Source organism: Gallus gallus, chromosome 18 (assembly GCF_016699485.2).
Source record: "Gallus gallus isolate bGalGal1 chromosome 18, bGalGal1.mat.broiler.GRCg7b, whole genome shotgun sequence".
NCBI classification, from domain to species: Eukaryota; Metazoa; Chordata; class Aves; order Galliformes; family Phasianidae; genus Gallus; species Gallus gallus.
Genome location: NC_052549.1, coordinates 1,209,156 through 1,223,049, shown reverse-complemented (window position 1 = coordinate 1,223,049; position 13,894 = coordinate 1,209,156). Strand labels below are relative to the sequence as shown.

General features: G+C 41.5%; 1 long non-coding RNA gene across 2 annotated transcripts in view; it reads right to left on the bottom strand.

Annotated features, from left to right (window-relative positions):
• Window positions 1-13,894, bottom strand: part of LOC107054724 — a 125,666-nt gene that overhangs the window by 76,539 nt on the left and 35,233 nt on the right. The window contains exons 2-5 of one of the 2 annotated variants that reach the window (XR_006931718.1): window positions 11,100-12,906; window positions 10,695-10,776; window positions 5,444-5,534; window positions 4,634-4,932 (exon numbers count right to left, since the gene is read on the bottom strand). This is a non-coding gene — a long non-coding RNA (uncharacterized LOC107054724). Of the gene's footprint in view, window positions 1-4,633; window positions 4,933-5,443; window positions 5,535-10,694; window positions 12,907-13,894 lie in introns of those variants that run through there. The other variant, XR_006931719.1, reaches the window with a different exon arrangement.

Here is a 13,894-nt window from a genome sequence, read left to right as displayed (position 1 = left end):
AGCATTGAGAAAACCCATTTTGTTGCATGTTGACTATTTATTTAGCTGAAGACTTGCCATATCCTATCACACTCATTCCCGAGACAAATTATTCTAGTAACTCTGTGCATGTTAAGTCCATTTCCTAAATCTATGCATTAAAAAACATAATTTGGCAACAAATATATTTTCTGGGCCTGGTACTTATCTAATTTTTTTTTTTGCTGTGTTCAGTCCACAGAAACAAAGCTATTTCTATCACCAAAACGGAGAAAAACCTTCAAAACATTCAAATATTAAGAGTTTTGTCCTTAATCACAAAGAGAGGCTTTAGATCAGAAAATATCTGGGACACAAATGAATTTTATGGAAAGTCTAGAGAAAGTCTTTTGCTCTGTGAAGTATGTATCTCCTACCAAAGCATCTCAGTAGAGGGAATTGAATCATACATCACTTGATTTTCTGAACAAATGATCTGTATTTTGTCAAAAGCCAGGAGAAAAAAACCTTGAGTTTTCCCTAATTCACAGTAGGAAATGAAAAATTAGGTGATCTATGTATGTCTCCAGCTTTACAGGAAACGCGATCAAGAACAAAGCAACAAGGACTTACAAAATTTAACTCCAGGATCTCTGGTCACAATTGAAGCTAATCATCTCTCTCCCTAAGATTAAATACTGTTGCCTTGCTATTTATTCAGAGTGTTGTGTGGTTAATGTCTTACACCGATACTGAGGCCTCTTGCTTCCTTCAATGGAAATCAAATAATCTTATTAAGTGGTAAGTCCCTACTGAAGGGAACTACAGCGTGGGATATCCACTTTGAATTCTAAAAATAATCACAGAATATGATGAAGAAAAAACAGAAGGTGATGTTTCATTTAAGATCTTTCACTGAAAGATCTCACAGTGTGAATAGCCTGAAGGTTTTATTTGTAAAGTTTGCTTGCAATGCTCACTTTTGTGTTCGATTTCTAGAGGCTACAGTCTGCAAGTAACTATAATGTATTGTCAAAAATTTAGAACTGATGAAATGTGGAAATGTCTATGGAAAACCTGATACATTGCCATGCTCAGATTAACAATAGGTTTCTATTAGTTCTCTTCAGCTCTGCAGGAGAGGGGGGAGGACATGGGAAAGCTTTGTCCCGCCTGCTTCAATATGGATGGGGTGAAGTCTTCTGAAGAGAAGACTGGTCCTTATCTGACAACAATTAAACAGGATAGGAACATGATGAAGTAACTTCCAGAGTGGATGTGAGAGACGCAAGAGAGAAATCTGAATACAGGGCCTGCAGCATAACTAGGGAACAGTGGACTAGGGAACATCACAGCAGGAAGCAGGCACTTTTTTAATACTCAGGTATTAAAAGTGTAAGGCAGAAAGACTTCCAACAGACTGGAAAGCTCTGCACATAGGAGACTTTTGTAGAGCTTGCTGAACTCAGACAGCTAAAAATCTTACAGCTGGTGAAAGACCTAGGCATCCCCTGTATAAAAGTTGACTTAGTGATGTTCATCTTCGAGACCCTTTCATCGAATCACAAAATGGCTTGGGTTGGACGGGACCTTAAGGATCTAGTTCCAACTCCCTGCCGCAGGCAGGGTTGCTAACTGTCCTTTCTCCTCTGTGATTAGCTCAGGCTCTATCAGAGGTTCTCTGACACCTCAGCATAATTTAAAAGTTGTTGTTTTGGTTATACCTTTTTGATAAAAAGGAAAAGGTGCAAATGCAGTAGCACAAACTGCTGTCACGTCTATTAAGAACTGCAGTTAGTTTGTGGAAAGAGGGAACATCCTAACATGAAAGACGTTAATAAAGATCAGCCATTATAACTGTTGGTAATAAACCTTACAGTGCTATTTTCCATAAGCATATATTAGAGCACTCTAATCAATTAAATTTAATGATATTAGACGCAGGCCTTACACTGGTTGTGTACTTCTGCAATGGAAACCCAGATGTTTCCTGTGAAAGGCACAGGTGAAAACATCGAGCAAAAGATACAGCTGTCCAGTGTACGCCAGTCACTGTCTTTGCAGTCAGTGGGGAGAACAGGCACTTCTAGAGCATGTCCTATCTGAGCAATTTTTATTATCTTTATAGGGTATGATGAAACCATATCCTAGAATGCATCAAGAGCAGCATCACTAGCTGGTTAAGTAAAGTGATTGACCCCCTCCACACTGCAGTGGTGTGGCTTCACCTCGAATACTGTGTGCAGTTTGGGGCACCACAGTCCAAAAAGGACATAAAACTATTGGAGAGTGTCTAAAGGAGGGCTAGAAAGATGGGAAAGGTTTTAGGGAGGAAGATGTGTGAGGAGCAGCTGAATTCCACTGGTTTGTTCAGCCCAAAGAAGAGGAGACTGAGGGGAGTCCTCATGGTGGCCTGCAGCCCCCTCATGGTATACAGCCCCCTCATGGCCTGCAGCTCTTTCTGGCCTAGTGACCAGTGATAGAGTCTGAGGTAACAGCATGGAGCTTCATCAGGAGAGGGTCAGGTTGAGTATCAGGAAATGGTTCTTCATCTGAGGGCAGCTGGGCAATGGAACAACCTCCTCAGTGGTGTCCTCAGGTTTCAGCTGAGATGGAATTGTTTTCTTCAGAATGTCTGGTGTGATGCTATCTTTTGGTTCTAGGAGAAAAGCGATGTCAGTAACACACTGATGTTTATGGTCCCTGTTAAGCAGTGCTGTACAGAGCCAATGCCATTCTCAGTGAAGGGCCCAAGGAGCTGGGAGGGAACAGAATTAGGACAGGTGACTTACACTGGCTAAAGGGATATTCCATACCATATGACATCATGCAGAAAGAGTTTTGAAGGGGAGTTCATCTCTGCTTTTCTGTTGCTCAGAGGGTTAGCTGGGCATCGGCTGGGGGGATGGCAAGCAATTGCTTGTACATCACTTGTTATATACACACACACATATATATTTGTCATTATTATTATAGTTTTCCTATTCTCTATCTTAGTAAATAGTTTTATCTCAACCCACAAGTTCTATTTTGTTTGTCTGTTTGTTTGTTTGTTTTCTGATTCACTCTCCTACCCCACTGGGAAGAGCAGGGAATAAGCAAATGATTGCGTGGTGCTTAACCACCTGCCAAGTTAAACCATGACACCCAGGGAAGTGGTGCTGGCACCAGGCTTGCTGGAGTTCAAGAAACATCAAGACAAAGATCTCAGACATAAGGTCTGATTTTTGGGTAGTCCTGCATGGAGCCACAAGTTGGACTTAGTGATCCTTATGGGTCCCTTCCAACACAGGATATTCTATGTTTCTATGAAAAGCAGCATAAACGTACTCAGCTTTCTCCAATACCTATACAACGGAGTCCAAGTTTCCCTGTACGTTTCTACATGTGAGATGTACACATCTCACTCCCAGTGTCCATTACCTCACTTCCTACTAGCTAATGTTGAATGAGCTTAAAAAATGCAAAGGTCAAGCTGCATTGACTGAATTTTATCACAAGAACATTGTAATTGCACTTGGTACCATCTCCTCTTTGTGGAACTCCAAGAGAGCAGGCAGGTTTAGGTTGGATATTAGGAAAAGTTTCTTCACTGAGCAGGTGGTTGTGCATGTTCTGACATGAGAGCTCCTTATTTTGAAACTCATGGGATCAAAAAGAGGTGGTTTCTTATGAACTTGAATTTGACATTTCCAGCTATGCGGGGTGGATGACTGACTACCATACATGCCCTGTACAGTTATAATGTAGCTGGTTTAAATACAGGACAGTGAAGATAACTACAGCCCTGTAGGAAAGCACTGCAGGCTGTGTGCGTTCCACCAAATGCTTTTGGAGTCCATCCTCTTGAGAGTCATAGAGGAACATTCAAATAAGAAAATGTTATACAGAAAGCCAGTGGGAAATGACATTTCACAGAGAGACAGACTACGTTTTGAGGGAAAGATTTCTCAAATCTCTCATCTGCTTTTCAACTTCATTGTAATCAAATTAGGCACAAAGACATCTGCAGTTGCACAGACTGCGCTGCATTCCCATGTTGCTCTTACAAAATGCACTGTACTTTGACATGTTGCATGTGCAAAAAGTGTGATTGTGGCAGACTTGCAAATTGACATGAAAGGGTATAGAATTTCATCATGAATGTAAACTTTAAACTCCAGAGGACACAGCTCCTCTTGACACTTTTGTTTGTTTCTCTGAAATAGAAATGTTAAAGAGAAAACAACGAGCAATCAAAGAACACTCCATTCTGAAATTACCAGCGCTTTAACAAGTTTTCCTCTTGGATTTCTACAGGTGTCATATCTAAGATTAGCTCAAGCCCTTTCAGTTCCCAAAATTTTTGGTACATCACATTCTAGTATACAACACACATTACTGCATCCAATTCCTATCCTTCCTTATAGGGTCTTTACTCAATTCCTCTTCCTCTCATCATGTTTGCTATCGTGCATTCTCCCATCTCATCTTTCCCAGTGATCAGTCTCTTTCATTCCTCTCTCACTCACTTCCCTGATTACAGTCTGTCCCAGAGCTGCAGGCCCCCTGATTACTGGGGGAGGAGTAACTGAAGTGAACTGTCTCCAGGCACAAGAGACACTATCTTCTGAGTAAGCTCCTAAGCCTGTTTTTCAGGCCCAAGACTGTTAACCTACAAGAGAAGGTTTCCTACCTAGCAGAAGCTGAGTAGCTCTGAACATTCTCCAGCATCTCAGGGCTCAGCAGAAGGGGCTATTAGCTGTATCCTGTGAGTTTTATAGGCTTCATGATGAGAGGGGTATCAGTAGTTCACTTGGAGTCATGAAAGTTAACATTTACTTTTAATGTTTTAATCTTCATAATCTTCATAATCTTCATAATCTTCATAATGCTTTTAATCTTCATCTGCTGGCAATGCATCTTGTTATCCACCTTGAGTCACTATCCATCTGCATTTTTCCAATGCCATGCTGATGCATAAACAGTAAAATCCTGTAAGGCATACATCACAACTATTTTACACATCTTCTAAAGCAGCACCATGTGGTAAAGATCAATGCATTGATCTACCTGCATTGCAGACTTAGAATTTTTGCAGCACTGTGTACAAAATAATCCATCTTGGAAACTCAGAAAGTCATCAGAAAATCATGGAATCATGGAATCATAGCATCACTAAGGGGTGGAAAAGACCTCCAAAGTCATACAGTTCAATTGTCCACCCACCGCCAGTATTTCCCTCTAAACCATAAAACAGCCACAGAATTTGTAAGATATTAAAAATAGATAATTATATCTAGTAAAGTCAGTTTACAATTATGTCTCTAGGCAAGTTTGCAATATAGTGCTTTGCCAAGGAATGTTGTCCAAAAATGCCTTGACCAAAGAAAAAAGAATCCAAAGCATCTAGATACCAGATACTATAAAATCTCCCAGGAAATCCTCTGTCCTGTCCTCACTGAAAGTTTCAAGGTAAGTGTATTGTGCATAAACTAAACAATACCTATTTATCTAGAAGGGATTGCTTCTGTCAGCTGGAATTTTCAATCCGTTTTCCACAGTATGTTTCAAATTTAAAATTTCTCTCTGGAGTGCTGTGGAACAGAAGAAAGTTAACAACTTGATAATAGACTAGGAAGTAAGAACATGTGATATCATGACAAGGAATACCCTAACAGTGCCTAAATGTTAGGCAAGTAAACTGGGGGTAATTTTACTATATTCTCACCCCTTTTTGTTTTCATAACCAATACACAAAGATAAGACTGAGCCTGATAACATGTACTTAATGTGAAAGTAAGTAAATTCATTTTCCACAGATCATGGGCATCAGAAGGACCAAATCAGAGATTCATTGATGGTATTCATGAGCAAGAAATGAGAAAAATTTGGTTTAGAATAAGTTTTTCATATACTGTAAAATGGAAAAAAAACACCTGGACTAATTGTAAAATTGCAAGCAATGTTAAAAATTCTGTTCACGAGTAGAAAACTCAAGAGATTTAGAATGCTATCTCATTCTCAAATAGGGTGTTGGTACTTAAGTGTTCATAACAAAACTATCTTGTAAAAACTGTTATTGAAAATAGAATACTAGTTTAAATACCAGAAAGGTAAAAACTATGGCATTTCATCACTGGGACAGAAAACTATTTTCTAACTGATGGAAAGTGTTTTCTTCCCCATTCAGAGTCCTCTTCTGACTTGCCTTCAGTAAAGTGCATTCATGACTTCTCCAAATGCTGAGATGGCTGTTTGGGGAGGCAGTAGAGAGCATACTGGGAATATTGTGTAAGGAATTCTAGAAATTTACTTTCATAATTGCAGAACAAATAGAATCATAGAATCAGACATTTTTAAAAATGATTACATAACTTAGAATCATAGAATCAAAGTTGATGGAAAGCAGAATAAGAAATACTACAGGACTATTGGTGCTGCATCTCAAGAAAAAGTATAGAATCAAACATTACTAATATAACATCTTTGCCACCAGGTAAGGAAATATCACTGGAAATTGAAGTTCCAAGTAAGTATACTATCAAGGCTTTGTCTTAAAACCTCAAGCGATGATAGTGATCTTCAGAGATGAAGGAAGTAATAGAGCTTAAAAGGCAGGAGACAGTGGAAAGTAGAAGACTGGCAGAATGAGTAGCTAAGAAATGGCTGTTATGTCTTAAGAATAAGGTCTCAGGCTTACGGTAGGTAATTCTTTGGCTCAGTTCTCAGAAGAACAGAGGGAAACAAAATGGACATTAAGGATTATTTCGGAAAAAAAAGAAAACGAAAAAAGCCAAAAGAACAACACAACCATTATATTCCATTAATAAGCGGAACATTCAAATTTTAAACAAGTAAACAGTTCTTGTTTTCCCATGTTAAAAATGGATATAATGGAATTCAAGAAGGCTAACTGAAGAACCAAACAGTCTTCATCAGCATGTCATACATTTTGTAAGAATAAGAATTAAGTAGATAAGTACCCTATGAGGATAGAGAATATGACAGAAAGGCCCAAGGCATCAAGAGTTATATAGAAAGGAAGATAAGAATTCACTCTTCCCTTCTGTCTTGCAGGAAAACAACTAGGAAGCATCAAAATGAACTTTCAGTTGAGACATTTAAAAAAAGGCAAAGGGAATAATAAACTGTGTAACACACTGAAGTCCGGAAAGTTCATTATCAAAGAAAAACACATGTCCAAAATATCTATGTCAATGAAGAACATTAGGAGATGAGCTCATGCAAAGTCCATCTCACATCTCTAAGGAAAATTATACCATGTCCAGCTCAAGAAAGCCTTGAAGGGCCTTTCGTCTGATCTGGGACTCTTCAGTCTCTAGAAAGTTTCAGTTCATTTTACTTTAAATTGTTGAAGGACTTCAATCACATTAACATTAGAAAATAAAATAGATTTTGGCTGTTTCCCATATGAGAAATGACTAACTTGATTTAAACATAATACTCTTAAATAGAATAAGCCATAATATTTTATCTGAAATCTATATCTGTATTAGTCCAAATCAGATATCATATTTTCCTGTGGATAACTTCAACAAGTCCTGAAAGGGTTTAAATGCTAAATTTTCAGGAGTTCTATCTGGACATTGATTCTCTAATCTTCCTACACCCTAAGGATGCTTCAGTTCACCGTCCATTTCCCTTGGAATTTGACTTCTCTGTAATTCATGAGCCCTAAGAAAACTCTCTGTTGTCACATATCCACAAGAATCGGTCAATCCCGATCATGTATGTAAATTTCTTGCTCAGTTCACCCATGGGGCTGCCCTGTGCCAGGGGACCTGCTGCTTGACTACATGCTCTCTGCTTCTTTGTTTGGTTTGGCAGCAGAGAATTCTGTGCAGGGAAGACTGTGAACATAAAATGTGTCATCCAGTACTTTGCATAGAAAAGCCTAGCTGTTCTACTGATTCATGAGAGCAGGCACAGAGAATTGTTCATTGTTTCCAAAGCCACAGTCTTCGGATATTAGATGAATTATATCCCAGCCTCTGTAATAAAGAAATTATGATGGCAGAATAGCCAAATTGTATTTTCTGTTAATAGATGGACAAAGACAAATGAAGGATAAAGCTATTTGCATTAATATGAAAACATTACAATCCAAAGATTAACTCCTTTCCATGGTTGAAATACAGACAGCTACAGGGATCTTTCACATTTCACATTCAAGAGCTACAGATCTTTCACATTTATTCTAAACTTTATCTTGCAGTCTCACAGGAGAACTTAAATAAGCTGATGACAAACCTTTGCAGCGCTCACCCCCACTTTGTCCAATGCATCATCCCAAATGAAAAAAAATAATCTGATAAAGAGTTCAACAGGTGGAAAGAAGATCTGAGTGTCAAACAATAGGGTAATAACAAATAGTAGTGTTTTGCAGATACTATGGAACACAAACTGCTGCCACATCAACTGTGGTGTAATGGTATGCTAGAATGGATCAGGATTTACATGAAAAGATTCCCCAGTAGAGTCCTGTATGCTGACTTCAAACAGAGGTAAGAGTGTTCAGTATTAAATTAAGCGAATTATGGACTTCTACAATCTGCAGACAGATTTTCATACAGCGCTGGGCAATCACCAACCATGTAAAATTTAACAAGATCAAGTGCCAGATTCTGCATATGGGACAGTGGGACAGTGTAATCCTGGATGTATGTACAGGTGCAGGACAAAATGCCAGAGAGCAGTCCCATGGAAAGCAGTTGGGAGGTTTTGGTAGATGGCAAGATGAATTTGAGTCAGTATTATGCCCCAGCAGCCAAAGTGACCAAATGTATCCTTGGGTGCATTTAGAACAGCATTGCTAGTCAGGAAAGGAAGGAATTGTCCTGCTCTGTGCTAGTGTGGTCTCATCCTGAACACTGTGTGCAATTCTGGGGGCCACAATATCTAATCAGGAAAAGGGCATTAAAGAATCTCCCAAGACATAACAGTTTTGGCTGTGTGGTTCTTTATCATGTTAGGAGGCTTTGCTTTCTTTGGGGTATGTTGCAGTCAGGGATGGACTGAGGGATGTTCTGTGGCCTGTTTTATCCAGGTAAATCAAACTAAAATTGCTAAGGGCCACATACATTAAATAGAAGCTCATGAATCTCTGCCAGTGCTCAAAATTTCAGGGTTTCCCATCCATGGGATGGGATTCACATGGATTTATATGCATCCAGCTGAAGCAGCAAATACCACACAAGTTTGGGGTTGTCTGGGAGTTCATTGTTACTGCAGTCACAGTCCCCATCTAAGGGCTTATCACTGGTGTTGAAGACAGCGACAAAGAAGTCATTAAATATTTCTGCTTTCTATGTGTCCCTGTTTGTAAGCTGACCATCCTCATCAACTAATGGACCGGTTTTTTCTCTGGTCCTTGGTTTGCTGTTAACATATTTTGAATCATAGAATCATAGAATCATCAAATCGCTAAGGTTGGAAAACCCACAGGATCATCCAGTCCAACCATTCGCCCATCACCAATGGTTCTCGCTAAACCATGTCCCTCAACACAACATCCAAACACTCTTTGAACACCACCAGGCTCGGTGACTCCACCACCTCTCTGGTCAGCCCATCCCAGTGTCTGACCACCCTTTCAGAGAAGTAGTATTTCCTAACATCCAGCCTGAACCTTCCCTGGCACAGCTTGAAGCCATTCCCTTTAGTCCTATCACTGGTCACACGAGAGAAGAGGCTGACCCCCAGCTCACTACAACCTTCCTTCAGGTAGTTATAGAGAGCAATAAGGTCTCCCCTGAGCCTCCTCTTCTCCAGAGGTCTGGAGAAGATATGCCTGGTCTCTCTTGCAGTAGGCATACCCTCGTGGAGATAAGGATCTGTCTCTGGTAGACTTTATTAGAGTGAGCTGGAAATCTCAACAGGACAGGAGATGCAAGCACTGTCAGATCCCCTGACTTCTAGCCTCCCATGGTGGGCACCAGCATCCTAGGACCCTTGTGGCTGGCTACCTGGAGTCACCATCCTTTTTCCCGCTGGCACTGTTCTGCTTTACACAGCTGACTTGCTCTTCAAGTGAGCAGAACCCTGTACCTGTCCCTATTGATCTGAGATGAGCAATGAGCTAAGAGAGACAGTCTGACTGCCCTAATCAACTCTAAGAATGCAGATGAGCCTTTCCAGTGACAAGAGCTGAGGTGAGCTCTCTGGCTTCCAGTTCTAAAAAGAGCTGTGTAAAACATCACTGCAAAATATCCAGCCCCCACATAAGTAAGGGTATGTGTACTGCAGCCCTTTCTGGCATTTATCAGTTGCTCTCTAGAACCCCACAGATGCTTTAAGCATTAGATTTAAAAGTGTCAATATCATACCCTTCCTTAGCTGTCCAAGAGTCAGACAGATAAGTCAAGCCTGTATACAGCCACAGTGGGATATTTCTGATCAGCAAAGGAACAATGGGACGTCTTCCTTCTTTCAGGAATAAATTACCTCTGTTTTTATTTCTTATTAATTAATTTTGAACCTACTCTAACCTCCTCTTACCCAAGAGACCTGTTCCTCTCCTCACCTGCTCTGTATCAGGAGTCACCCACTTGCTTTCATGGCTGATGGAAAGAAAGATATTCGTAAGGTCACCTCAGCCAGGATCCAATGCCCAGCAATGACTTGTTAGCTGAGAACATGAAAGGTGTCTGCGGGAGTGTGTAGTTTGCACAGTCGTTCATCTGGAGTCTATCATCTTCAAATGACAGGTCTGTCCAACCAGCCCCTCTGCTTACCTGTCTGGTTAGCTGATCTGGTTCTTCTCCAGTGAGATGCTCAGTGGAGCTTGGGCTGCAGCAAGCCATGTAAGGTCAATCACTGGAAAGAGAAGATACAAACAGTGCAAAAAGCTGTGATTCAAACTCCCCATAAGAAAGTTGCATTCACTTCCCTTTCCCTTTCCTGCAGGGAAGACCTGCAGAAATTGTTCTCTGCAGGGAGAAGCAAGGCTAGGAGATGGCATCCCAGTCTCTCCATGGCTATCCTGACATAGGGTATGTCTTAATCAAATAACCCTCAGACTCCTACATGGAATAGGTATGTTTTGATAGGAGTAGAGAAAGCACTTGTTTATAATTCCACATGACTCAGTGCCTGTAAGCAGAACAGACAGATTCTTAATGAGAATCATGTGCCTGTACCATATCCAGGTTTGAGCAAGCAATCAGCTGTGGTTCAGCACAAAGGCAGGGAAGAGGAGTTTTTCTCCGAAGGATTAGTGTGCCAGCACTTCTGTTTGGTTGGGGCCAGCATTCCTGGGAGGTCTCCTTTTACACAGAGGGAAGCAGAAACACTGTTGAACTTGTAGGCATTCTCTGTCACGCTGCCCATGAGGTTCGATGACATCTCTCTCAGCACGCATAACAAATAACTGTAGCATAACTGACAGCACCATTTGGAAGCTGCACTTCTTGCCTTGGGTGTTTTCAAACATATCTTGCCTCTGCTCATAATGAAAATTATTTTGCTTCATCTCTAAGCTCCTTCCTTGGTTCAGTGCTGAGCAAATGCAACCCAACTGGTTACTTAAATCAAAGTTTACAAGGACTTTATTTTTTCACCTATGAAGTGCCACAAAGCCCCACCCGTGGGAGACAACACCCATTAATGCTGTGACAAGAAATCCACTGTGTGAAACAAATCATGGACTCTGGAAGGATATGGATGTTTTGATGACAAACTAACATCTCGTTTCTGCTGTAGCTGCCACTTCAGAAACCAGCATTCTTTGTCAAGTCTGCTTTGGTACAAACCAGCTTGAGGCCGCATCTTCCATGTCACACTATCCACTGGTCATTCACAGGACACAATGATCTCTACAAGCATGTTCTGCTAAGCCTGGCAGCATGGCTGATAACAACACTGGCATGCTGCAAATCCCTCAGGGAATGCTCTTCCCAGTCTATCAGAATCACAAATTCTATTCCACTTTTCTGGACTTAGCAGATGAATAGGTTCAACTCCATTACACACAAGCACTTAAAAAAACACTGAGAAAGTGTCTGACTATATCCTGCCCTCTGCTCTTTCTTGGGGTGGCTGATCCTTTTACTTAGGAATGTGTTCGAGACTAAACTGTCTGTGTAACATATAAGTGAAATAATGGCTCCAACAGTAACTGGGGGAGAAGCCCACTCTGGATGGGAACAGGCACTGTGGGGCCCAGGGAACATAGATGCTTTTGCCAAGACTCCAAAGGCCAAGCTGAGACCTCATACAAATCAAGGATGAAGCCTGGAAGAATGTCCACTGGCTGGTATGAATTGGAATCCCTCCTGCTGTGTGCAGGATCAAGAGGCACCTTCCTGCTCACTGACACTCACAGGCCTCACTGCCAAGAGAAAACACCCTGCTGCACGAGCAGCTGGTGGTCAGGCCTGAAATATGTTTGACTTGTGCTCTACAGTTGGTTGTTCTTGGGGGCACTTCCACCAAAAGCAATTATTCCAGAGTGGGGAGGAAACGTTAATGTTGCATGCAGGTACACTGATACCTTTCAACTACACCCGTTCAGCAGTACTTCTTACTCTCTGGTTGCTCCATGGGTCCTGCTATAGCCAGGGGATGTTAAGGAAGTCACTCAGTCATCAGTGCTGAAAGGATTAGCTGGAGCAGCCAGTGAGGGCTGCCAGCAGGGTGTCAGCAGGTGGGGGCCAAAGAGGTAAGGACAGAAGGCCTGGAGAGATTGGTGGACGAAGGGGTACGTAGCTCAAGGAGCTCTTGGGAAAGGAGCAGCTAATGAGAATGATCAGGCAGGAAGTAGGACTTATAGAAAATGGGGATGTGATCTTTTTCCAGCACATCTGGATGCCCGCTTCACTGTGGGGAATGTCAACACCATGCTCACACTGTACTGCTGTGCAGGACTGCCTGTATCCATGGATTTCTCACGTTCTGCCTCTTCCAGCTGTGCTGTGGTTTCCTTCTAGTACCACTGGACTCCAGGCTCTGCAGCAATGAAAACAGGAATGGCATAGCATCAGTGCCTGTCAGGATCCTCTTCCCTCTTTGTTCTGCATCAGGACATCGCTGTCTCCTCCTGCAGACCCCTCCCTTGTCAAGGACAGGTGCTGACTTGGCTGCCCCACGCTTGGACAGAGGAAGAGGGTCAGAGTTTTCTGGGGCCTAACTCACTGAGAATTGTGAAGCTCAACCTGTGTGGATTCTGGACCAACAACCTCCCTTGACAGACTCCAAGTGTCTGGGAAGCCTTTAGGTGCATGCCTGCAAAAATCAAACTCTCCTTGAAGGAAAAAGGAAACAAACTCAAACTAATGCTATGTTTCCCTGTAGCCTTCTGGGATTGCCCCTGTGAGTCCTTTCACTTTTCCTCCAGGAACCTTCTGTGCCATGGAAGAGGGCAGCTCAAGGATATGCTGCCAGCAAGCTTTTGTTGGTATTTAGCTCCCAAAGGAGGAGTTACGAATAGTCATCTTGTTGAATAGGTAACATGACTGGGATCAGAACTCTGAAGTTCATTTCTGTTTTTGCATACTTCATATTACAGTGAAATTTGTAAATCTGAGTCTTGAATTCTGTAATGCTTAACACTTTCAGACTGTCATGACCACTGGCCCTGAGCTACCTAGATATTGTATCTGCACTACAAGTCGACTGACAGGGAGATATGGAGACACATCTTGTGGCGCTTGCAGAAGTCACTCAGTGCTGGGGGTAGCACCATTTGATGGAGAGTCTTTGTGGTATTTAGTTGAAATGACTAAGCAGAAGTATTTTCAGTGTGAAGGCTGAGCTACCATTTGCAAGAGTGGTGAGAATTTTGCTTGGAGGGTTTTTCTTTCTAAATCTAAATGAGATTTGTCTCCTTACCCTTCTCCTCAACTCTTTGTTCGTTTGGGCTCATACTATTTATACAGGAATTGCCCTTGAACTATTCTCATGTTATAACTTCTGAATGTGAATAATGGTCAGAGAT